Source organism: Strix aluco, chromosome 10 (assembly GCF_031877795.1).
Source record: "Strix aluco isolate bStrAlu1 chromosome 10, bStrAlu1.hap1, whole genome shotgun sequence".
NCBI lineage: Eukaryota > Metazoa > Chordata > Aves > Strigiformes > Strigidae > Strix > Strix aluco.
This window is the reverse complement of record NC_133940.1, coordinates 5,508,893-5,532,145: the sequence shown is the minus strand read 5'-3', so window position 1 is coordinate 5,532,145 and position 23,253 is coordinate 5,508,893.

Genomic DNA, 23,253 nt, shown 5'->3' with positions numbered 1-23,253 from the left:
AGTCCTGGAGCGGGGCTCCTGTTCCCGGGTCTGGAGAGGTAAATCACATCAGTCCATCTGGTGTTTGTTCTCCCAGGTAAAGGGATGAGGTAAAGGGAGGGAGTATATCAAGTAAAGGGGGGGAATGGGATCCTGAATATTTGCATGGGAGCCCGGTTTTACAAACTTGTAGGAGGATCTGGAATATCTTGAGAGAGTTCAAAGGAACTTGAAGAAAGGAACTTGAAGTCTTTAACGTCAAATTTGAGAAACTGTTAAAAAAATAGTAGGGAGGTAGTTTGACTATTGAATTGCTTATAAAACAGGAGATCTGCAAAGGAGGCCTTTCTATGTGTGTTTATAAAAGGCCTGTCAAGATTTAACCGCTAGAAGCAGAAATTTGCTGCCTCCAGTGAAGGTGCCATTTCTTAACTATAAAGGTACATTGAAAGGTCTTGTCTGGGGGAGCTCATAGAGTGTCACTGTTTGGAATACATCTCCAAGATAGAATTTATTCAACTTCTGGGAAACACTTTGTAACCTGTACATGCAGGAGGTCAGACTAGATGACCCTAATGCTGCCCATCATAGCCCTCAGAACCCAGACTTCTATGGAAGTTGGAAAAGTGCCAGAAAATGGGCTGGATGTATATGTATGGAATCGCGTGTGGTTTCTCTTCACAAGTTTCACATATGAATTGCCTGTTCCTCACCAAATGACCCCTGATTCCTCCTACATTTTTTTTTTGGTTGATATCTGTGACGTGATTCATCTAAAGAAATTAATTCAGCCTACACCTGAGGAAGTCAGCATAAGGGTTTCTGTTGTTGGAGCTCACCTATTCCTGATACTGAATGTCTCGAGCAGTGTTTAGGGTGATAATTGCTAATGTCAGCACAATGATCTCATGTTTAGCCTCGCTTTTTATTTATTCTCCAGTGCATTCATTTCCTTCTCCTTTCAGCAGAATTAAGAGGGCATTTCAGTTTACAGGAGGCAGCACAGCTGATCTGTGTGGCTGCATTTGCCAAATCCCCGGACTTTTCAGAACACAAAACGCCTGAAGTTACCCTTCTCACTCTGCTCTCCAAAAGGCTCTAGGTGTACAATGCCCACCGCTAATCCCGCCTTTATTTCTCCCTGCTCAGAACTGGGTCTGGTCTGTGGCTCCCGCAGGAATAACTGAACTGCGAGGGGCTCCTCCCTGCAGAGGGGAAGGGGAAGGGGAAGGGGAAGGGGAAGGGGAAGGGGAAGGGGAAGGGGCAGGGGAAGGGGAAGAGGAAAGGGAAGGGGAAGGGGAAGGGGCAGGGGAAGGGGAAGGGGAAGGGGAAGGGGAAGGGGAAGGGGAAGGGGAAGGGGAAGGGGAAGGGGAAGGGGAAGGGGAAAGGGAAGGGGCAGGGGAAGGGGCAGGGGAAGGGGAAGGGGAAGGGGCAGGGGAAGGGGAAGGGGAAAGGGAAGGGGAAGGGGAAGGGGAAGGGGAAGGGGAAGGGGAAAGGGAAGGGGAAGGGGAAGGGGAAGGGGCAGGGGAAGGGGAAGGGGAAGGGGAAGGGGAAGGGGAAGGGGAAGGGGAAGGGGAAGGGGAAGGGGAAAGGGAAGGGGCAGGGGAAGGGGCAGGGGAAGGGGAAGGGGAAGGGGCAGGGGAAGGGGAAGGGGAAAGGGAAGGGGAAGGGGAAGGGGAAGGGTAAGGGGAAGGGGCAGGGGAAGGGGAAGGGGAAGGGGAAGGGGAAAGGGAAGGGGCAGGGGAAGGGGCAGGGGAAGGGGAAGAGGAAAGGGAAGGGGAAGGGGAAGGGGAAGGGGAAGGGGAAGGGGAAGGGGAAAGGGAAGGGGAAGGGGAAGGGGAAGGGGAAGGGGAAGGGGCAGGGGAAGGGGAAGGGGAAGGGGAAAGGGAAGGGGCAGGGGAAGGGGCAGGGGAAGGGGAAGAGGAAAGGGAAGGGGAAGGGGAAGGGGAAGGGGAAGGGGAAGGGGAAAGGGAAGGGGAAGGGGAAAGGGAAGGGGCAGGGGAAGGGGAAGGGGAAGGGGAAGGGGAAGGGGAAGGGGAAAGGGAAGGGGCAGGGGAAGGGGAAGGGGCAGGGGAAGGGGAAGGGGAAGGGGCAGGGGAAGGGGCAGGGGAAGGGGAAGGGGAAGGGGAAGGGGAAGGGGAAAGGGAAGGGGCAGGGGAAGGGGAAGGGGCAGGGGAAGGGGAAGGGGAAGGGGAAGGGGAAGGGGAAGGGGAAGGGGAAAGGGAAGGGGAAGGGGAAGGGGAAGGGGAAGGGGAAGGGGAAGGGGAAGGGGAAGGGGAAGGGGCAGGGGAAGGGGAAGGGGAAAGGGAAAGGGAAGGGGAAGGGGAAGGGGAAGGGGCAGGGGAAGGGGAAGGGGAAGGGGAAAGGGAAGGGGAAAGGGAAGGGGAAGGGGAAGGGGAAGGGGAAGGGGAAGGGGAAGGGGAAAGGGAAGGGGAAAGGGAAGGGGAAGGGGCAGGGGAAGGGGAAGGGGAAGGGGAAAGGGAAGGGGAAGGGGAAGGGGAAGGGGAAGGGGAAGGGAAGGGGAAGGGGAAGGGGAAGGGGAAGGGGAAGGGGAAGGGGAAGGGGAAGGGGAAGGGGAAAGGGAAAGGGCAGGGGAAGGGGAAGGGGAAGAGGAAAGGGAAGGGGAAGGGGAAGGGGAAGGGGAAGGGGAAGGGGAAAGGGAAGGGGAAGGGGAAGGGGAAGGGGAAGGGGAAGGGGAAGGGGAAGGGGAAGGGGAAGGGGAAGGGGAAGGGGAAAGGGAAGGGGCAGGGGAAGGGGAAGGGGAAGGGGAAGAGGAAAGGGAAGGGGAAGGGGAAGGGGCAGGGGAAGGGGAAGGGGAAGGGGAAGGGGAAGGGGAAGGGGAAGGGGAAAGGGAAGGGGCAGGGGAAGGGGAAGGGGCAGGGGAAGGGGAAGGGGAAGGGGAAGGGGCAGGGGAAGGGGAAGGGGAAAGGGAAGGGGAAGGGGAAGGGGAAGGGGCAGGGGAAGGGGCAGGGGAAGGGGAAGGGGAAGGGGAAGGGGAAGGGGAAGGGGAAGGGGAAGGGGAAGGGGAAAGGGAAGGTGCAGGGGAAGGGGAAAGGGAAGGGGAAGGGGAAGGGGAAGGGGAAGGGGAAGGGGAAGGGGAAGGGGAAAGGGAAGGGGAAGGGGAAGGGGAAGGGGAAGGGGAAAGGGAAGGGGAAGGGGAAGGGGCAGGGGCAGGGGAAGGGGCAGGGGCAGGGGAAGGGGAAGGCACTTTTGCCCAGTGCCTGCTTTCCGCCCGGGGAGCAGCTCTCGCGTCTCCTCTCCCGTTATTTGTGGGCAGGGAGCGCCGCCTGCAGCCAGTACCACTCTGAGCGAGATGCTTTTGGAACAGGCAGGAGCTGCCTGTAACATTTTAATTTAACCTCACCTCCAGATTTTTGCAGCTGCTCAGCTCGAGGCTAGAGCTCAGATAATGCTCTCCTTAGCTGTCACTGACGTCCAGGGTGCTATCAGAAGCACTGATGGGATTACTACAGTTTGTCTAGGAAAAGGAATTAATTGCACGTGAACCTTCTGGTTTGATTTTTCAAATTTTACATTTTCTTTATGAAAACTTTATGATTTTATATTTTGAGAGGCGGCGCACCTTCAGATGTCTACAATACTGACGTCGTTCAAAACTGCATGATCTAAAAGGAGTACTGAAGATGGACTTCTGATATTTTTGTAACCTAAGCCTTTGACAGATCATTTCAGCAGGTAGGGAGCAGCTAATCACCACTGTTACTCAGAAGAAAATCTTATTTTACACCAGTTGAGGGTATTAATTTTCTGTTTTAAATGGTGAATAGCAAAAATAAAGGATCTGTTAAAAACAATCTGTGAGTCAGGACCCTCTCTGCCCATGTGATCTTGTGGACCAATTTGATCAATGACTGTCAGCGCCCTGAAGGCACTAATCGGTCTTAATGGCCCTGAGCAGCCTCCCCTGGGAGCTCCCCTCCACACCCTGCCCATGGGGGGGCCCACGTACCCATTTTAATCTAAGCCCTGGATGTCCAGTATCTGCTTGAGCTGCTCTGCAGAAAAGCTGGTCTCTGGCTCAGCCAGGGTCATAGCTTGGCTGTCCTTGGATCCTGATCTGTGGACTCATGTCCTGGATTTGTAACAGATGTGTCTCATCACCATGGCCCTGCCTGACCGTTACAGGGCTGTGTCTGATGCTGGACCTGAGCTTGATCAGGATTAAGGATTGCGACTGACCTTGAGTCAATCCTGAGATTGACTTCGTAAACGTGACCTTGGATCTGCATTGTCGCCATGGACTTGTCTGGTGATCCAGGATCTTGGTTGAACCTGACTTCCTCCCCAGCCTGCACTTATCCCTTGCTGGGAGTGGTGGGATAGGTCCTGGCTGAGTTATCCCCTCAGGTCCAGGCTCCCCATCCCTTGGAGAGCAGCTGGCCTTTGCTGCAGCCTGAAAATGGTCTAACAGATGAGCTAAAAGGTACTGCTTTATAGCTGCTATGTGCTACCAAATCCTAGTAGAGACTAGGCTGATATGATGTAGTTTTAATATAAATGTGGATACCTCTTCATTCTTTTGTAGAACTCATCTCAGACAATTGTGAAGGAGTGGAAACTCTGTTTCTGAGGTGCAATTCAACCACTGCCAGCAATTGTGCTATGAGTCCTGTGTTGTTTTCCCTGCCCAGTAAAGCCTGCAGGTTAGGCTGTATTTCAGAAATAACATGGCTGGTGAGGAGAAAAGGACACACTGGAGTAACCACATTGTTGCAGAGCAAAAGTGATGTGAAAAGGAAATGACAAATTACAAAGCTCAGTCCAAGCAAGGAGGTCACAAGGATGCCTCTAAGTATTTGGACACTGAGACTTTTAACATCTTGTCTGTGGACAAGAGCATGTCAAAACAGTTACTCATCATATTTACAACTGCTGTACCTCTTGGTCATAGCAAGTGTTGCATAAGTCTACTTGGATTTCAGGTTAGAAGACTTTTTTACCAAGGTGGCAAGAAGTAGTCCTGAAGCTTCATTGGATTGTACAGAGTGTGTGGAAGGATTAAATCTGTGCAAAAAAGCATTTGAGTAGGATGCACCACTGTATTTAGAGATATTTCAAATACATGGTACCTCCCCCTTACATGAGATCCTCTCTTTAGTTTTATTACCCCAATTCTCTCCACTCCCTCACAACTAGATGTATCTGTGTGGGATCATTTTGCAGACCCAAGAGAGATGGAGGAGTCCAGTATGACTAGGGTAGAAAGAAGGATGTTGTGTTGCTTTGTTGCAGCGCTCTGGAGGAGGTGGTGGAGTTGAGCAGTGGCAGAATGCTCTTACCTGTGTTGGCCTGTGGAGTCTGGGTGTGGAATTAAGTGACTTGCTGGGCAAATGTGCTGGTGCCTCCCCAGGGCTCTGCCAGACTTTGTCAAAAGTGATTTTCAGGGTTAGTCTCCCTCTACTCGCACCTCAGTGGCCCTGATGCCCACCTTGCACTACACAGCCAAAAATCCCATGTCAATCCATGCCAAGTCCCGTATCTCACCAGCTCTGGCCTTATTGCTGTTTGGTGATTCGGGTCCCTTTGTATCTGGCACACCTCCATGTCCTTTACTGTGTTCAGTTTTGGGCCCCTCACTATGAAAAGGCCATTGAATGACTCGAGCATGTCCAGAGAAGGGCAACGGAGCTGGTGCAGGGTCTGGAGCACAGGTCTGATGGGGAGCGGCTGAGGGAACTGGGGGGGTTTAGTCTGGAGAAGAGGAGGCTGAGGGGAGACCTCATGGCCCTCTGCAACTACCTGAAAGGAGGGTGCAGAGAGGGGGGATGAGTCTCTTGACCCAAGGAACCAGCGCCAGGGCCAGAGGGAATGGCCTCAAGCTGCGCCAGGGCTGGGTCAGACTGGCTCTTAGGAAGTATTTCTGTCCAGAAGGGGTTGTTGGGCGTTGGAATGGGCTGCCCAGGGCATGGGGGGAGTTCCCATCCCTGGAGGGGTTGAAGAGTCGGGTTGACCCAGCGCTGAGGGATCTGGTGGAGTTCTCTTTGCAGTTGTGCTGGTACCAATCTTCAGCATGAAAATCCAACTGCAGCAGAGGCAAACAGAAACCAGTGCTGGTTAGTTGTGTTCAGCTCTGCCTCAAACGAGGGTGGAGTACAACACTTAAATCATCAATATACTGTCACTTTCTGGCCATCTCTCTTATGTATACTGACTGTTGAGTAGAACTTAGTTGTACAGTTGTGGGTCAGCCAAGGCAGTTGCTCTGGATGAACGATGAATCAGCCTTTAAGTGCCTAAAAACAGGAAGATGCCAACATTTGGAGCTGCATTGCTACTTACTGCTTTACAAGGTATGTGAATTCTGGAAGTTACAATTTTCCTCTCATGTTGAGCCACTTGTGAACCAAAAGGTAGACCAAGATAACAAAAAAGGATGAGCAGCAAAATGATCATCACTGTGAAGAGTATAGGGTCATTCTGAAATCCAGGATTGTCCTGTTTGTGATTGTTCAGTGACACCCCTGCAAAATAATGAATAGGTGTTAGTTTATATAAAAAGTGTATCATGTTATAAAAATGTAAAAGTAGCAGGACTGGATTATGGAGAACCCAAGCATAGTGGTGTGTGCATTACTGACATGGGGAAATGGCATTTCAGCCTCTCTGGGATGCCACCTGGCATATACATCCAGTGCAATGCATTGAAAAAACACCTATACTGTTGTGTTCTGTGCTCTATTGCTTTTCAAAGAGTTGCTCCTCTTCTCATCCCCATGTTTTCTTGCATGAGGAAGTGGAACAGGAGCTTATTCCCACCAGCAAAACCCAGAATTGCTGGGGCTATGCTTGGCAGGTTATTTCCAGTCTGCAGTGGTGGCAGGATTGGAGACAGAGCACATCACTTTCCAGACCCACGTTTCTCCTAAAGATCTCCTCCTAAAGTATTCTTTCCTTTGAAATGGACTCATATTCTCATTTTGCTGTGAGGTGTTGGCACCCACGGAAGTATGGTATCTTCTTGGAAAGTCATAATTAGGAGATGTTAAAATGGGAGAGGGGTTTTTAAGCTAGAGTACATACATACCCTCTCTTGCCTCAGGTGTGGAGAAACCATGCACAACAGAACTAAGCAAAAGAAACATCAAGACAGAGCTGGCAGCCATGCTTCCCTGTACTCCCAAAGCCTGCGTGCACAAATGATGCCCATCCAACACGTACAGGACTCACATCAGTTTCACAGTGCTGTGATATCACTGACACATGTAAATACCTTTGAGGATGTAATGAAATCCTCGTAACAGGAACCTGGATGGGGGCATGACCTGCTAGCTCACTCTAGCTCACACTTAGCAGCTTCTCTCCATGTTACCAATAGGTGTTTTTCTACAGTACTTTGCCATGTTTCATGGTGAGACCATTTATCAGAGGTTGTGCAGATGGGCTTATGAAGAGAAATAAGAAAATCAGGGAGGATGCACAAGATGAGGCTAGAAGAGTATTTGGGTCCACACATCTAATCACAGTAAAAATGTAAGTGTACCACCATGTGAGAGAGTGTTTACATTGGCGCATCTGCTTTATTTTACCCTGTGCTAGCCAAACCTATTATTTTCACCTAAGAAATAGAGGCAGTTGTCACCCTCCCTTACTTCTAGAGCTGACACAATGCCCTGACAAGGCAGCAAAACTCCTGTCTCAGCCAGGACCCAGCTGCAAAAGAGGAAGGAAAATAAATGAATCTGGAATTTCCTACATTGTAGAAGAGCTTGTAGGCTTTGAGATTGGATTTGGTAGTAGCTGAATTAGTTCATGCATCTTTCAAGAGGGAATCTTGAAGCACCTCACCCTAAAAGAGAGCTTCGCCCGATCAGGTACCCCGTGTATTACAAGCAGCAAAAACTTGCATGTCCTGTTGCATGATTCTCCCACGATTGCACCCAGAGAGCTAAGGGGAGCGCAAATGTGTGGTATTTCAGGGGGTACCTTCACAGACAGGCACTTTTCTGAACTAAGGAGAGTCCATCAGATCCTTTTCCAAAATAGTGTCTGTCCTGCAACTAACTGGTTTTGGTGTGCTGGCAGTGACGCAAGTGTTTGCGACAAGCAACAGTCCCTTGCCCAGACAAGTGCTCCTGTTCCTCAAGAGAAATGGCTCCTCAAGAGAAGGAGCAGCAGCTGGCCACCCCCAGCCCTGGAGTCACACGCTTATGCTGCTTCTGTGCTGTGTGGCTGGTGAGAGGCTGCCCAAAGAATATCTCATCTTTGGAATAACACAAGAGTGAACCAAACCATGGTAAGGCACTATTTTGGAAGTTTCATGATGGTTTTTTGTGTGGGAAGTCAGTGGAGTTGTATTCACTTACACCCCTTTGGATTTCTCCCACCTGATATTAGGCAGTACAGATTTATTTTTCATGTCATGACAACTGGAAGTAGGGCTCATTACTCTGAGCACTTCGGGCACCAATGTGGAACTTGTGTCTTGTAAAGACATCACCTGGTTTTAGTGCTTCTGGAATCTCTTACCTGTGAGGTAAGAAGTCTTACATAGGAGATAAGCTGACTGAGGGGAAAAACACTTTCATTGCAGACTGTGAGCATAACTCTTGGGTGTTTAAAGCAGTTCTCGTGTAGTGAGAAGATTACTCCGAGGCCCTTATGCCTGCTTCAGTCCAAAAGCAGCTTGTTTAAGGCCCCATTGCCAAAAGGAAAAATGTGCAGTGATGCTGGAACAGAATTGCCTGCAGAGCCTGACCTGGAATGGGTTGGTCCATGGAGTAATTCAGATTGGAAGGGACCTCTGGAGGTCACTTATCTGACTGCCTGCACAAAGCAGGTCTAGTTCTGGCACGTGGCTCAGGGCCTTGTGCCATTGAATTTACAGCTGTCTCATTTTTTGAAATGTTAGAGTTCTTTCTCCAGGCCTTTGTGGTCACTGAGCTGCATGGAGACTAATAGAGGTCTTGTGTGATGTTGGGGCTATGCGATGGCATGATGTGAGACCTCCTGTGTGGAGAAATTAAGCTGTGACCTCCCTGTGGAGAAGCCACAGGCAGCACAGTCCCCGCTGCCCACTTTTTCTTGGCTGGGCTGGATTGCTGGTGGGGTCTGGGTTAGCTGCGTAAGAGGTGAGACCATTTTCACCAGCAGGTCCAGAGGTAGGTGCCTTCCCTTGTTGCAGCAGAGATTTTAAAAGCACTTTGCAATGATCTTTGGTTCTTCTGCCATCGTGTGGCTCACAGAAGGATGCAGGGCTGGTTATCCACTGCGTGTGATAAGAGCTTGCTTCCCTTAGTAATGACAATTTAATGAATAAAAGGTCTTCTAATAAGGATTGACTGTGAGCTTTCTCCCTTGCCTCAACCCTATATCAGGAAGAAGGGGATTTACAAGGCTCAGGCAGCTCTCCACTCCCTGCCAGAGCAGGGGAGTTCTGGGAAGGGCACCTCAGCTTGGAGGAGTTTGGGATCCCCATCCCAGCAGAGTCTGGGGTGCAGAGAACTGAGAGCCTCCAGCCGCTGAGGTGTGCAGGGTGTTGCTGTGGGTGGGCTGGTTCTTCCTTCAGCCGCCCTGGAGACACAGCAGTGCTTCAACTGTGCCCTGCATGGCTCCTGCAGAGGGGAGCTGAGTCCTGCCCCACTGGGACTGCTACCGAGCAGGGTGTTAGACAGCCAAGTCAGCTGAATGCCAGCCAGCACAGCCCGTGCAGAGCAGAGAAAGGCAGAAGCCATTCCCCATCTCAAGGTTCCTGCAGCCGTATCAAGGTGGAGCATGAACAGGAACATGTGTGAAAGCACAGGGAAAAAGCCCTTAAGGGTGTGATGGGTCTCATCACTGGCATCCCAATCTGTGTCACACACAAGTGATCTTTTTTAAACCACATGGGCACTGTTGGTGTTTGTGTGTGTATAAATGGGTGAAATCTGTGTAGGAATGCACATGAGTGGGTTAAATTATGTTATCTGGAGATACTGCAAATAAATAGCACTCCTACAAGTGCTACAAGTCCCCCCAGTCCTACAAAGGAGCAAAAAGCAGATGGAGCCTTCAATTTCCAATATTTATTCATATTAAAACAGTGCTGCTCATACTGATTTATGACAGTGATTTATGGCCTTACAAATAGAACATATTAGTGTAAGTAGCTGGAGTTATACTTTCATCACTTTTTTAAAAAGAAGGAGAGAGCAAGGTGGTACAAGAACATCATTTGTAAAGGGGGTGGGAGAGAGGGAAGGAAACAGCGGGAAGACACTTCCTTCCCCAGCTGTGATGCAGTGAAAGGAGAGGAGTGATGCAGCTGGGAGATGAATGTGACTGTCAGCTGCTGCCTCTCAGCACTGGCAACACAGCAGTGTGATCTTCCCAACAAGGACCTGGGGAAAAGCAGGGGATGAGGAGCCACGTGAGCTGTTCTTTTGTATACTGAGAGCTGGGATTCTTCTGCTGTGTCTTAAATTAACCACACGTAGCTTTCTCCAACTCTCATTTCCAAGAGCAGAAATGATGCAGCATGTTGCTAATGTGGAATTCATGCTCAGCTATTCCTCGGGGAACAGCTCCACACTGAGGGGAGCACAGGCTGCTGGAGGCAGAGCACGAGGGTGTGTCCAAACATGCTGCAAGATTTACGTGCTTTACGCTTGCTTCCTTCCTTCTTGAAACATTTTTCTGATGGGTGATGAATGCAAACTCCAGTGACCGTTTCTTCTGAAAAACAGACTCACTTACTCTGTTGTGCTCCAGCTGCAGTATCCCCGGGTGGCCCCAAACAGCAGGTCAGAACATGGGCGAAGATGAGTTATGGGTACAGAAAGTACCTGTGAGTCCACTTGGGCATTTGGAGCAAAGGGAATCCACATCCCAGCTTGACTCTGCCAGTCAGTGGTGATCTGGTGAGCAAAGCTATGCCACTGCCTTCCCTTGGTTGGGCAGAAAGGCTCCAATTGCTCACAGCAGCTAAGTACCAACTGCTTTTTGAAGTGAGGCAACAAAAACTGTCTGCTAGCTCTGGGGAAAAGAGTTAATTCACCTGGGGAGAACAGCTAGGACACAGCACCCACCTCATGCTTGAGCATGCTTTGCCCAGTACTGTGTGCAAGTTGACATGCTGGTATCTGGCACAGGAATGATGCCACAGGGTCTGCGCTGGCGATTCTCAATGGAGCAGGATACCCTCAGCTCTCCTAGGACTCTTCTGTCTCTGCACAAGGAAAAAGAAACATCACTTCAGAGCTTCTGCTGTGTGCACATCTCCCTGCACCACGTGATGGCAACTGTCCCCTACAGAGACCTTTAGATCATAGAATTACAGAATGGTTTGGGTTGGAAGGGACCTTAAAGATCATCCAGTCCCACCCCCATACCATGGGCAGGGACACCTTCCACTAGCCCAGGTTGCCCAAAGCCCCGTCCAACCTGGTCTTGAACCCTTCCAGGGAGGGGGCAGCCACAGCTTCTCTGGGCAACCTGTGCCAGTGTCTCACCACCCTCACAAGGAGGAATTTCTTCCTTAGATCTAATCTGAATCTCCCCTCTTTCAGTTTAAAACCGTTACCCCTCATCCTATCCCTACACTCCCTGATCAAGAGTCCCTCCCCATCTTTCCTGTAGCCCCCTTTAAGTACCAGAAGGCTGCTATAAGGTCTCCCTGTAGCCTTCTCTTCTCCAGCTGAACACCCCCAACTCTCTCAGCCTGTCCTCACAGGGGAGGTGCTCCAGCCCCCCGAGCATCTTTGTGGCCTCCTCTGGACCCGCTCCAACAGGTCCATGTCGTTCTTGTATTGGGCGCCCCAGAGCTGGACACAGCACTGCAGGGGGGGTCTCACAAGAGCAGAGCAGAGGGGGAGAATCCCCTCCCTGTACCTGCTGCCCACACTGCTCTGGATGCAGCCCAGGACACAGTTGGCTTTCTGGGCTGCGAGCGCACATTGCTGGCTCACAGTCAGTTTTCCATCCATTACTACTCCCAAGTCCTTCTCCTTCGGGCTGTTCTCAATCCACTCATCACCCAGCCTGGATTTGTGCTTGGGATTGCTCCAACCCATGTGCAGGACCCTGCACTTGGCCTTGTTGAATTTCATGAAGTTTGCATGGTCCCACCTCTCCAGCCTGTCCAGGTCCCTCTGGATGGCACATCCCTTCCCTCCAGCGTGTCACGGCACCACACAGCTCAGTGTTGTTGTTGAACTTGCTGAGGGTGCACTCAAACCCACTGTCCATGTCCCCAACAAAGATGTTAAACAGCGCCAGTCCCAACACCAACCCCTGAGGACACCACTTGTCACTGGTCTCCACTTGGACATTGAGCTGTTGATCACAACTCTTTGAGCCAGTTCCTTATCCACTGAGTGATCCATCTGTCAAATCCACGTCTCTCCAGTTTAGAGACAAGGATGTCGTGTGGGACAGTGTCAAATGCTTTGCACAAGTCCAGGTAGATGACATCAGCTGCTCTCTCCTTATCCACCAGTGCTGTAACCCCATTGTAGAAGGCCACCAAATTCATCAGGCACGATTTGCCCTTAGTGAAGCCGTGTTGGCTGTCACCAATCACCTCCTTATTTTCCATGTGCCCCAGCATATTTTCCAGGAGGATCTGCTCCATGATCTTGCCAGGCATAGAGGTGAGACTGACTGACCTGTACTTCCCCGGGTTTTCTTTATTTCCCTTTTTAAAAATGGCGGTTATGTTACCCCTTTTCCAGTCAGCAGGAACTTTGTTGGACTGCCATGACTTCTCAAATATGGTGCATAGTGGCTGAGCCACTTCATCCGCCATCATTCACCCAGACCTGTGGGTGCATCTCATCAGGTCCCATGGACTTGTGCACCTTCAGGTTCCTTAGATGGTCTTGAACCTGATCTTCTTGTACAGTGGGCACTTGCAGTGGGGACCTGCCCAGTTCTCATAAGCCACTCACCCTTGTGAGAGCCACCGGCTCCAGGCGGGTCTCCACGCTTCCCTGGGGGTTCTCCCAGCTCAGGAAACCTCCCCTTTCTTGCCACAATCTCCCCCTCCACTGCGGGACGTATCTGCATCAGAGCTGATCGCCTCAGCAAGTGACACTGTAGAAGACACCTCGTACAAATCCTGCCTCACCTCCCCCAAAAAGTTTTCTTTTCCCTGCTATGTTTTCATTACTTCCACTGCATATTTCCCAGTGCTCTACACAAACAAATGCAGAGAGGAGGGGGAGGGGGAAAGAAATTAAATCAGAACTCAAGGCAGTTTTCCATTGTCTTGCCCTAACATAAGCACCATAACAGGGTAACAAGCCAGGAAAGATTTAAAAGAAGAGCTACACTCCTGGATGCAGAAGTTAGAGTAAACAAATTATTTTTAGCAGGCTATTAAGTAAAGTGGATGCTGAGAAGCGCATGACAACAAGGAGCAGGCTAGGAGTAGGGGTGAGGTAGCCTCCCCTGTGCTTTGCCTAGCACAACGCCAACACTGATTGAGTCAAGACTGGGTCAGCTGTTGAGGAGTCCATGTTAGCTTGTCTCCTGCCCATGCGACTCTTCCCAAAGCACTAATCAGAGTAACCAGTCCTTAAATGTTAGTTACAGACCTTCTCAGGAAGCACTTTTTGCTTGCCAAGCTGCGCTATCTCACTCCACTTCATGTCGCAGCCATCCACCTCCCAACCCTAGTCACTGGGCCTTAGGGGCACCACCTCAGGGACTGCTGGGTCTCCTTCTGGGACCCCTTATTTCAGCCTCTAGGAAGTCAGTGGTCAGGTGCCCAAAGACAGATTAGGGTTTAGATTTGTTCACTCACTGATTCAGGGCACTTCTGTATCTTCTGACGCTCCTTGTCTTGGGTGGGCTTGCGCTCCTCACTGAGGCTTAAAGCTCTTTCTGTCTTTATTGTATCAACACAACATCATCTGTGTTGGTACAAAGCTCTTGTGAGGAAAAAAAGCGCCAGAAGAACATAATTTTTGAGCAAGATTTCCCAATGGCAGCTCGCTTGCTTATACATATTCACTTGTTGCTTACAACACTGGGTTCAGGGTAAAGCACAAGGACAGATCATGCTTCCTTTGCCCTGGTCAGAACTGAAATGCAGCCCAAGAAATACAGGCATTTATACTTAGTAGCTTGATGGCAGCTTAAGAAGTTCTTCATATGTCAGAAGGTGTCCAAAAGTTTCCTCTTCATGCTTTTCTCCACCCTGATACTTTCCTGTCAGAAAAGAAAAACAGTGACTATGCTCCAGCTGAAACACCTCCGACCCGTCTCTTTTACTTCAGCCAGTGATGCACCATGTCCAGCGTGATGGTACACCTCTCATAGCCAGTGGGGTGCAGCTGTCAGCCCAGGTTATACCCTAGACCCACAAGGTAAAATTCATGGGGAATTCATGACATTATCCCCTACAGTTTCAGAATTGTGCCTGTTTTCTGAAAAAGCTGTACTGCTGACAGTGTCATGCAGGGCATGGAGCAGCACATCTCAACAGCTGTGCAGTGATTCACAACCGACTACGAGTACCCTCATGCCAAGAGGCTTTCACCTTATTCTCACCCCTCTGCCACCCCTCAGTGCATAACCTGTATATACGCAGACCTGTTCCAGTACACAACAGTGACTGCAGAACTGTGTCTGAAAAAGCTCATTCCCCTGCCTGACAGCCACAACCGCAAGGTAAAAAGAATATGCATGTCCTCCACACACCTATTCCCTTCATCTCACCTCTAGGACATTTCTTACTCAGTAGACTGAATAGGTCCATTTTCCTGACAGCCTCTCCTGAAACAGAAAGGAAGATACACAGTGCTCCAAATCACACAAAGAACTCTAAGTCTCTATGCCTGAACATTTAAATATTTACACATGCGAGCACTAAAAGCTTCTTCATAACTTCTCCACTCCAGAATGTGAAGGACAGAAGAGAGGTTGTGGATCATGACTTACCTTAAAAGCGGCTAAACATTTCACCCCAAGGACACTGGAGCTTCAGAGCCCCTCCCCAGCATTACACAGACATCAGCCCACAGATCCTGGAGCTCTTCACAGAGCACTTACTGCCACTGTGCTGCAGACGAGAGACTCAGATCACTCAGCAAACAAAGATCTCAGAACACACTTAATTTAAAAGCTAAATATAGTATTGGGATGATGCTTGATAATGTTCCTGTAATAAAAAAGTTATGTTGTTTGCCCGAAGATTTATACTTTTCAAATGAGAATTTGATACCTGATGATATCTCTTTTTCAAGTACCTGTGCTTTCCATTCCTGCAATTGTAATTTTATTCACTATAAAATCCCAAAAGCTGTATTAACTTGAATTAAACTGAGAACCTTTGAATATCCATGCTTAAGTTCAGGTACCCATGGCACAAAAGACAGCGATGTTGCCCCCCCCCCAGCATCCCTGTGGAGTGCTCAGTAATTCAGCTACTCAAAAATGAGACATAATAATCCACTCCTGTGACTTGCTGAAGGACACAGAGCAGAGCTAAGGGTTCACTCTGAGTTTCCCAGCAGCCAACCCATAACACACCACAAAGCATGCTGTAATTCGGCTGCTCAAAGCAAGAGAGGTCAATGTCACAGGCTTGGCTAAAGGAAAGTAGAGCTCTTCCACAGCTCTGTGATAACTGCCTTCAGTAGCCTTATTCTCTGCTTCCACTGGTCCGAGTCCACTTCCATTTGGGAGGGCAGAAAGTACAACCACCAGGACCATCATTCAAGATGACATTTGCATTCTGAAAGTCTTCGGTTTCACGTTTCCTCTCTGCTGTATGACCCTGTGTCCCCCGAATGCCCACTGTCTCTAATGAGAATCCAGGCAGACAAGCACAAATGAAAGTACCCCATCTCCCACCCAAGCCCAGCTGACATCAGTAACTCTTGCTTCTGAATACCTGCCTCTAGCCTTACAGTCAAGAGAGCCCCTTGTCATGCATCAGCACATTTGATGCCTTGTGCAGATGCATTATACTTTAAGACATGAATTTTGAAATCACCCCAAGGTTATCAGCTATAAAAGCAACTAATATGACAGTGGGGGTTTATCCAAGCATTGCTCCAAGCCATGAGAGTGTCAGCTCATCAATAGGGAAGGGATACTAGGCACTGAAATGCTTCAGATCAAACAACACATCCTTAAAGAGGATGCTAAAAATAGAAAGCAAACCTGCTCTTTCCAAATGCATAGCTCCCTTAGTGCTACTGAACACGCCCTGTTCCCACAGCCAGCATAACAGATGGGTATCTGCACTGAAGTCAGATATGAAAGGGGGGTGTGTGTCTCTCGCCTGCTTACTTAACAGTCACTCAGCAGAGTGATTTGAGGTTTTTGAAAAAGAAAGTGGCTGGACCAAAAAAACCCTTCCAGAGACGCCCAAGCTCCTTCTGGGGGCCTAATGGGGACCTATGCTGCAAATGCAACTGCTACTAATCTTCAGCAGCATTGGTAAGTCAACCAGGCAGAGGAGTTGAGAGCACCAAAAAGCAGGAGGGGTGTTTCTCAGGACATTGCCAGCAATTCCCTCCCTACCAGAGGATGTAAATGCAAGTGGGATGAAGAACCAAAGCTCAGTTTTGATTTGGACTTATTCAGCTCAGGGCCAAAAGTACAAATCAAGTATGTCTGAAAACCTCGACAAACCTTTTCCGTGTGTTCTCTGCTGCTGATCTTCTCTTCTTCCAAAGTTTTTTTTCTTGGGCTCCCTGTGGAAAGCTGCTCAGTAGCACAGGAAGCTGAAACAGAGAAATGCAGATATCTGAGGGCGCTGCAGTTCTATTTTTTTTTTGGTGGGAACTCACCTGGTTTCTAGCATCTATTCCTTCCTAGGAGCACGGGCTCACACTATCAAATGACTGAGTTGGCACCTGTCAGCTGAGACATAATTGCTTGCCACATACACAAAGCTTCCTGCCACTGCAAAGAAAACACACCAGGCTGGGGTGACTGACACAAAGGCATTTTGCTTGGTATCTTGAATTTGCACAGTGAATGACTGCCTCATCTGACGAGCATGGACCTGGCCCCTCAGAAGTGCAAGAGGGTTTATCTGCTGCAGTGGGACTGTGCTTGGCTAGCAGGCAGCTCCACGTTCCCTTCTTCACTTTGCCCAGCAGTTCACTCCTGGGGTATCAGCCCCGATTTCAGTTAATAGCTCAGGTAGGTTCAAGTCAAGGACAGGTAGGTTCAGATCAGGTTGTTTCCAGCTGAGATTATTTTTTGTGTTTTTAATAAAGTTTGGTCACAGAGCATGCATAGGATACTTTACTACTCTGAAAATGGACCATGCACTTGTTATATACTTTAAAAGGTGGGACACAAATTAGCAGAAATGACATTCACATGGCACCTCAACTCTCACGTTCTCTGCCTGGGGACATGTTCCTCAAGACACAGGAGTTACTGGCTTTCTTCCCAGCTCCTAACACACATTCACAGTCACAAGCAAAAGTCTTGCTAGACCAGCAGTGTAGGTCTAAAGAAGCTTGTGCCCATGGCAGGACAGCAATAAAATTTAGGATGAGGTTTACATTCAGCTTTATCTTATCTTTATCTATCTTCACTTTAGCAATCATTACTTTTCCTTCACCCACAAATACAGGTGGCTTTCAGGACCAGCTTTCATGGCTCCAGGGTCGTTATACTTCAGCAAACAGAACTTTAAGTCAGAAGACTCCCATTCAAATAACCAAAGCACAAACAGCACAGAAAAAGTGAAAAAATTTGCTAGTTTGGATCCAAAATAAAGTCATTATAGTACTAATACAACAATTTACACTGGTGCAACTTACCAGGAAGGGCCCAGAGGCTTTAGGAGGCTGGTCCACTTCTTAACCAAGTCACCAGTGCTGGCAGGTAGAAGAAAATCCAAGACTCAAAAAGGTTCCCTTTTCCTGGAAGAATTGGATATTTCTTTTCTGAAACCACTGAACACAAACCCTCTCTACATAATGAAGAAAAATTTACACAGCTTTTGATTTAAGAGGTTCTGATACCAGAGGCAGCCACTCGAATTGCAGCAGGCATGTTTAGAGCCGGAGGAACGATGCCATTGCTGCCAGGATGACGGCGTGCTGCTTCTGCCCGTATCTGGGAGAGCCACATGTCAGACATTAGGGAACACCTCACACTCTGCCAGAGCACAGAACCGGGAAACCAAGCAACACCTCCAATGCCACAACAACTGATCTCCAAGGAACTGTTCACATACAGGTTACTGCTGAAGGGGTCTGACTTCTGATTTTAGGAAGAGCCAGACAAGCTTTAAATTTCAAGAAATTGCATCAGCATGGATTTCAAAGTGCCCTTGCTAATGTACCTAACATGGTAGGTCCTGTACTGGTACAGTCATTTGGCCTTAGCCCTGCCATATGGGACATGTCTGCATAAACCGTGGTACTGTTGTGATGCATAAACCCACCGTGGGTGAGAGAGAACAATTAATGAGTATAAATCTTTGTGTTGTTTTTCAGCTGAAAAAGAAGTCTGGGAATTTGGAAGGCTGTTTTCTTAAAAGCTGCCTGGTATGTCAGGGGAAAAAAAAAAAAAAAAAGAAGAAAAGAAAAAGAGAATCAGCTTTTTGCATGTGATTCATGTCTAAAAACACCCACGCAGCTCATCGCACTGACCTCAAAAGACAAAAATGCTGCAGCAAGACACTTCCAGAGAGGGAATCCATGGGCACTAAACCACAGTGAACAAAGAGCCCACGAATTATCAGCTCTTCAGAGCTAATCTGCCGAGCAAATATTAATATAATTAGTGCTGATCCCTGAGTCTCACAGTTTTCAAGTTATACTGAATTTTTTGAAGGATGGAAACTTGTCACTGTCTTCAGCAGATCTGAGCTGGGAGAAAAAAACCACTGAGAAAAACCTAATGAATCAAGGAAGCTTTTCTTTTCTTTCTGTGTAAGCAAGCAGCAACTGGATATGGCCAGAATGACAGAGATGATGCTTAGTGTTGCTTTCATCAGGCTGTTCCAGAAACACTGCTCTTCCAGCTCTCAAAAACTGGTATTGCCCATGACTGCTTGCTGTGCTGTCTCAATCTGTCGTATGTCAAGCTGCTCTAGATTTACTGAGAAGGGAAGGTCTGAAGGGCCTGTCATTGCCCTGTGCTCATGCTCTGGGTGCCCACACAGTAAAACCATGCTTCTGAAGAATTTCATATGCCCCAGCTGTAGCTCAGCCCGCCCCGGGCAGGGTTTTGGTCATGGCTCCCTAGAAGTGAAGAGTTTGCATATTAGGGTATGACCTAGAGCAATAGGCCAGCCACTGTCTCATCTCTGCAACCCTCATTGAATCCAAGCAAAGAAAAATACCCTCTTTCTTTGTCCCAATTAGAAGAGTAAAGAAACAACCTATTGCTTGGATACTTACAGATGAATCTGCATGAATAATTAGTTAATTATCATCTGTGATTTAGAGAGTGATCAGATCCCAGAGGTTTTCAACCTCTTTTCCCACTGCTTCATGTGTTCTCCAGCCAGATTCTGACTTCTCCATAAATTTTTGGACTCCTAGTAAGGCGAACCTGTCCATGCAGATAGAATCACTGGAGAGTTTGCACAGAGTCTCTCGTTTGCTCAGTACACATCGAAGTTTGTAAATTGTAGCCCTCAATGTTTAACCAAGCCAGTTCTTGCTAAGAAACAAGGAGTAGACTGCAGCTATCTGTTGTGTGAGCACCATAACCAGTGGCATTGAGCATATCTATCCAGAAACAATGAACAAACAAATGCACTGCTCAGCTATGAAGTCCACAGCAAGAATACCCAAGTGTCAACCATACCTTCAGCCTTCTGAAGATGGGGAAAGCCTATATACCCTTAGGCTACCAGACTCACAAGATATTCATAACTAAAAAGAAAAATCCCTACTATGACAGCCCGAGCACTGAACCCCCCAGCCCAGACCCCTCTGAAAAGTGTGCTGCTTGGAGTTGGTTTGGAATGAGATGACCTACGCATCAGAACAATCAGCTCTTACAATTCATTCACACCTTACCTGTATCCAGGATAGTTTTTCACGTTTTTAACACCATTAAACATCGTTCTGGGAAATTCATGACCTAATGCTGATTGTGGTTCAAAAATGGTGTGTGCCTGAAGGTAAAACATCTTGTGGAAATACAGAACAATATCAACATGCAAAACTGACAGCATTTCATTCCAAAAGATGAATGAAAAACGGTTAGCAGTACTCTAATGTATCAGTTAAAGCATTTTGTAAGAATTAATCTTTTACTTTACAAACATAAACACTTTTTAGAGTTAGAAAAAATGTTTGGATAGAATAAAAATCATGAGGACATAAAATTCTAAGTTTGAGAGAGCACCATAATGAGTCACATGACCATCCACCAGTCCTTGAATGTCACTTCTAACAGGAGCTGAAAGCAAAGGGAAGGAAGGTGAGAACAAGGCAAGACTGTGAGATACTATTACTCTCTAATACCTTAAAACCCTTTCAGCTCCTGTGACTGAAGCAGATGCAATTCCTCTCTCTTTACCAGTCCTAGTAGGAATGTCTTTCATTAATTGACTATTTTCCCCTTGATTCCACATAAACCTTTGCCATCCATGATGTCCCTTTGCAGGAAGATCTACAGTTCAGCTACTGGCCAAGTGAAGAATCACAGCCTTTTGCTTACTTCCAAACTGCTCCTATCACTTCTATCTGATGTCTCCAGATGCTTGTAGTGGAAGAGAGGTCAACAGTCACTGCCCAACCACTCTTTCTGTTCTCATATGTATACATTCTGTGGGCATATAGATGAAATATTGGAGTAGATCACAGAATCATTCAGGTTGGAAAAGACCCTCGGGATCATCGAGTCCAACCATCAGCCCGACTCTACAAAGTTCTCCCCTACACCACATCCCCCAACAGCTCATCCAAACGACCATTAAACACATCCAGGGATGGGGACTCCACCCCCTCCCTGGACAGCTTATTCTACTGTCTGACCACTCTTTCTGAGAAAAATTTTTTCCTAATGTCCAGTCTGAACCTCCCCTGTTGCAGATATTGGGTAGTGTAACAGAATAGATATTGGAATTTGGTATAATAATATAAAGTCTTTTGATAGACTGATTGATTCCTCCCCCCAAGTTGTCACAAGGCAAGAAATTTCAAAGGCTTCATCTTAAACATTTCTGCATGAAAAAAATTAAAAATAGCAGAATTTCTTTTGAAACAAAAAATCCGGCTTCTGCTAAGCACTGCTGTTGAACAAGAACATTCTGCGGCACTTTTCCTCTATTGTTTCTTTCCAGAGACAAGCTCTGTGCTGTCTCCTTTCCAGGTGACGTCTGTTACCAGTGAGAGGATGCGACAGGCAGTTTAGAAGTTTCCTTTTTCACCTACTCAAGAAAGAAAAGCTCTGAAGCTTGCAGTGGTGAAGCAATTTCTTGCCATTTTCTCTTTGTGCTTAGCTGCAGGTTTCTACCTCTGGTCTGCAGCACCCCAGGGAAAATACATACTACTTGTAAGCTCTCAAGACAAGGTAACTCGCTGAAGGAAGTCATAATCAGGAGGCTTAAATTAGCTGTAAAGCGGGCTGCATCTTCACTGAAAAATACTTAGATGTTGCATACTGATCGAAATTGAAAAGAGAGGGCAGCCATGGATGTGGTGGTTAACAGAGAAATGACAGAAACAGCATTTTTTCTTCTCCCTCCTATGTCCTGAAATATTGCTTCTCTTCTGTTTTAATTTATGCACATTTTTGGTCTCTATCCATTCTAACCAGAGCAGTGCATAGGCTTTCCTCTCCTAGATGATTTGCATTGGTTTTGTTTTTGGTTTTTTCCACTTTTTTTCCCTCTCCTCATTTGCCCCTTTTCCTTTTCTCCAAAGAGCTTTCTTGCATAGAAAATGGCAGCCACCTGCTCCTATTGTGAGGCTGCTCGAAAATGCGGCCACTTTACTGAACACAACTGCCTTTGGGCAGAAGCGGGCCCAGCTGGGACTAAGATCTACAAGTGGACAATTAGCAGCCAAGTAGTGGACTAAAGCTGGTTATTTTTATTGCTGCCCTGAGGAGATAGGTCAAGCAAGGCAAAACATTAGTATAACCAGCAAACTGTAAGCATCTGAAGCTTCTGCAGGCCCCAAAACGTCTGTGTGCTACGTTTCTGCACAGCACTGGGTAGCAGCAGGAAGATGTTTTTCTCATCTCAATGTTTGTAGCAAGAAAGCTATTGAAAAAGAAGCATGAAGAACCCTTGATTATTATTTTTTGTGTCTCAGTTTTAAAAGCCAATTTTGGTTGGTTTTTTTTTTTTTGCTCACCATGTTAGGATTTTTCAGGGCTGGCTGCCAGCACCACCAGTCACTGACGGTGCCAGAATGGCATCTTCCACTTGTGTGTGCATGAGGTGAGATGGTGACCCTCTGTGCTAAACCCACAGCTCCAGAACCAGCCCAGAGACACACTGCAGACTCCAAGTGACCCATCTGTCCAGCCCTGCTGCCAGAGGAACTAAAAAGGAGGTGACCACGGTTTTCTTACGCTTCTTTGCGCATCAGCACCGTCAACCAACAGTGCTGTTTGGCAAAGCTGGGCTGTCCTGTGAGGGGAGGATGTAAATCAGAGGTGGGTGTTGCGATGGAGAAGTAGCCTTAAGCTGTGGCTATGCCAGTGTGAAACTGCAAAGCCTGCTGGGAATGACTTCCCTCATCACAGACATCTGGCTGCGTTCTGCTTCTTTCCAATTTTCAGGCGTGTTTTATTGCAGGAAATGGGACATTAGAGACAGAACTGGAACCTGCTTGTCTGAATCCTCCACTGTTACGACTGCTCTTCAAGCCACAGTGACACCCCATGTAGTGCCAACCTGGCAGCTGAGTTCCCAGAATAGATGCACATGGTTTTTTTTTAAATCTGTTGTGATGTCAGAAAGTTTCCCTTTTTAGCTTTTGCCTCATCTATCAGCTATAACTTGCCTGTGGTTGCTGAGCCATAAATAGAGGCTAGCAGTTAACATAGGCTGAGATTCACAAAATCACTTGAAGAAGTTAAAGATCATTAAGAGGGAGCCGGAATCTCCTACATGGCTTTTATTGCCTTAACCTCATGACACGATGAGAGTGGTGAAAATGTGATGGAAATACACAATACTTCATTGTAATGCAGGGATGCTATTCTAACATATTTTAAATCTATCATCGTGCAAGACTTAAGGCACCAAGTAGATAAGTATTTGCTTGGCTTAAAAAAGTCAAAGGCTGAGAAGGAGGGACAGACAGAGGGACTTGTTCTCCACTTCAGGGCACGATTCATCTCTCCCTGCAGTGACTGGAAGGAATCACCTCCTAGAAGCGGACTATA